The sequence below is a fragment of the Solanum verrucosum genome, unplaced genomic scaffold (assembly GCF_900185275.1).
Source record: "Solanum verrucosum unplaced genomic scaffold, falcon-dt-bn FXZP01000007.1, whole genome shotgun sequence".
NCBI classification, from domain to species: domain Eukaryota; kingdom Viridiplantae; phylum Streptophyta; class Magnoliopsida; order Solanales; family Solanaceae; genus Solanum; species Solanum verrucosum.
Genome location: NW_026020177.1, coordinates 3,075,156 through 3,078,754, shown reverse-complemented (window position 1 = coordinate 3,078,754; position 3,599 = coordinate 3,075,156). Strand labels below are relative to the sequence as shown.

General features: G+C 30.1%; 1 pseudogene; it reads left to right on the top strand.

The window, feature by feature from the left end:
- Positions 1–788: 788 nt before the first annotated feature.
- On the top strand, positions 789–1,927 carry LOC125829056 (agamous-like MADS-box protein AGL80; annotated as a pseudogene).
- Positions 1,928–3,599: the final 1,672 nt, after the last annotated feature.

The following is a 3,599-nucleotide window of genomic DNA, read 5'->3' as shown; positions in this document are numbered from 1 at the left end:
TTTGGTAAGTGTCTTGTGCAATTATTTATGTACTAATTTGCCTTGAAACAGATTTAAAAAAAATTTAATGTAGCAAAATTAAAATTTGAGCATGATTTGATTTTTAATATAATTGAAAGCAATATAAAATTTTTACTAAATATGGTTTCTTCCAAAATTGGAAAAATTTATAATATGCTTTTATAAGCAATTCAATGGAAATAATCATACACATATCTTCATTTAATATTCAATAAATATTTGAATTTTATTAATAAGGAAATTAATTTTTATTATATTATTCAAAAAAATTTAAAATTAATATTTCAATTTTTTTGGCCAATATTTCAAATTTTCACTTGTTTCAAAATTTATCCTTTTACATTCATAAATTAAAATATAAAATTTTTCAATCTTTCTTTATAAAAACATTTGTTAATACTCTATGGTCAGTTGTTTTTATAGATAATACTTACTTAAATCAAAATCAATTTAATTTTCCTAATAAGAAAATTTTGAATCAAAAAGATTTGTTCAACATAAGACTAGAGTCATAACTATATTAATCTCAAGATGAGGAAATCTAATTTGGTATCAAATCTACCCTCGTCTATTTTTATGCCAAAATAGTACCCATGACAACTAAGTGTTCTCTAATTCAAATTATTTAAAAATTTATTTGTACCCTATAAATAGAAGATAATTCTTAGCAAAGAAACGTAACACACAACAACAATAAGAATAATAAATCCATTTCATCCCTCATACCCTAATAAACACATGTTTCCTCCTCTTTCTCATTTTTAGCCATGGTTAGAAAGAAAGTGAAGTTGTCTTTCATGGAAAATAGCACTCAGAGGAGAGTCTCATATAGAAAACGACAAAAGGGATTTTTAACCAAGGCTCTTGAACTCAACACCCTTTGCGATGTTGAATTGGCTACCTTAGTCAATAGCCCTTACCACAATAAACCTGAGTTGTTTCCAAATCATGAAGCTGCTACCGGCATGTTTACAAAGTTTATCGATCTTCAAGAGGAGAAGAAATCAAAAAACATGAAAACACATGAAAAGATAAACAAGAAAAGGATCGAGAAAATTGAGAAGGAACTTGAGAAGGTAAGGAAGGAAAACAAGAAAATGGAGTATACAAACCAGATGTATGGATTGTTGAATGATGAAGAGATGCCCAATAGTAGGCACTCAGAAGATCTCAACGATCTCTGTTATGTGATCAATAAAAACCTCAAACTGATAAATGATGGGATCAAAGCAAAAACTCACGAAGAAGGTTCTACATCAAATGCTCCTCAACCTATTGCTGGACCGATGGATTCTGGTGGGACCAGCTTCGACATGTCATGGGCTCCTCTTATGGCCCCTATTGATGCTCCAGTACTATCCGAGATTCCTCTTTTGGTTTCATCTACTGTACCTAGTGGGACCAACTTCGAGATGACAAGGGCTCCTCATAATTTGGTTCCTGATGCTACTCTTCCTCTCACGGCTCCATTAATGGTTCCTTCAAACGCTCCTGCTCAAATACCTCAATTCATGTCCCCTTTGAGGACTCCTCCTCAAATGGTTCCACTTGTGGATCTTTCACAGGTTCCTTCTTTGTTATCTTCACAAAGGTATCCTGAAATGGCCTATCCAATCCTTCCAACAACAATGGCTTATCCAATGCCTTCACCGATGATTACTCCTCCAATGTCTAATTTAGAGTTTCCTCCAACGGCACCACAAATAGACCCTTTGATGAATATCCCTCCATGAGTGCATCAGTGCCAATGGATAACAATGTTAATGGCTCATTAGGCATTCCACAGAGTCCTTCATTTTCTGAGTTGTTGAGTTTGAATGATGATGAGATAATGACTTTACTTGATGATACATCATTCGACATTAATGTACAATATCCAAATCACCACCACCACAGCAACTTATAAGGATATATGATCAATGTCTACTATTTATACTGTTTTATAAGTCTATTAGGATCCATCTTATTCGAGTATATTTATACTTCCAACTTTAATTTCTTGCTTGTCAAAAAGGCTGTAATTTATTTTGCTTACTGAATATGCTTTGTCTAGTTTTTTTCACATAGAAGGTTAATTAAAGTTATTCTTCATATTTATTCTAAGAGAATACTTTTTATGTATCGAATTTATCAGGCAATAGAACCTCCTTGATCAATCCAATAATTGTCATCTCCTTTGATCTAATTTTGCTAGTAAGAGTTTAATTATAAGTAGATATGTCTGCACTTCTGTTTCAAAATAAATTTCTAAGCATGACAATAGTTCAGAGCCATCATATTCAATGTCGCTAAATTCATTGCCACTAAAAATACATACATAGCGGTAGTTGAATTATTATCGTTAATTCATTGCCTCTAAAGATCATTTTTGATGTAGTGTACTTTTTGTGTGGTTAATTAAAGTATGAGAACATTATAACAAACACTTAATATATTACTTGCCTTCATTTATGTTTTGATTTTAACATCCTTAATCGAGTTGTATTGTTGCCAAAATTTATAATCATGATGGAAAAATAAAAACAAAATGATGATGAATGAATGTATAGGGGAGAAGATATTATTTTCTTGAGAAATTAAAGAAGATACTTAATCCAAATATTGCTAGACAAGTTGAAATTTCTTCGCTCAACTAAGATATTTTGTTTATGTGGTTTAGCTATTGAAGGGCGTACTTGTTTCTTCGTTATATTCAAGTGCTTTATAAAAAGTTGTTTTCCTCGGATAACATTTTAAAAATATATATATATGAAAAAGAAAGCCAAAAACAGAAAAAGAAAAGAAGAAGTTTTACCCACATATATAATATTTCTTGGATCAAGATTATTAATTATTTTCCTCCTTAAATAAAGTGTAATCACTCCAATTTCTGGAAGAGAGGAAATGCTATTTGGGAGAGAAAATTCATTTTTTTATTTTTTTTCTTTGCAATGAGTTCAGTGGTGAAAACAACTTGCTTTTTCATAGAGTTAATATTTCTAAGGATCACTAAATTTTAAGAATTTATCTAGCAAAGGCATTGAACTTTGTTTTGTATAAAAAGAAATCACTCAACTTAGACCTTTATATCAATAAAATCTCCCAACTTTGATCATTGTATCAATAAAATCACTCTTAATCTTGTGAATTTGTTACGATGTATTTTGGTTTAAACTTTACCTCACTCTAGCAACTCATGGAATTAATATTTTTTTGTTTGCTTATGATTAATTTAGTTATATAGAGTTTTTTTAAAAAAAAATAATAATTAAGAGCCCCAAAAAAGAAAAGAAAAGATATTGTGAAGTTCAGCTAAAATGTGTTGGGATTAAAATTAAGAATAATATATAAGAACTTTACTTGGCATGTCTTGGAGATGGTCTTTGTTGATGGAATTGGATCTTGTCATAGATTGTCAAATTATTAACTTGAATAGTCTTTAATTAGTATGAATAGAACTGTTTTGATTTTTATGTTTGTTAAATGTTAATTCACTTAGTCAGTTCATTAGCTTTGACGAGAATTGTGGGAGAAAAAAAGAAAGAAGATGAAGAAATTCATAGTTAAGGGTATATTGTGGTAGACAAGTCAAAAAAGCA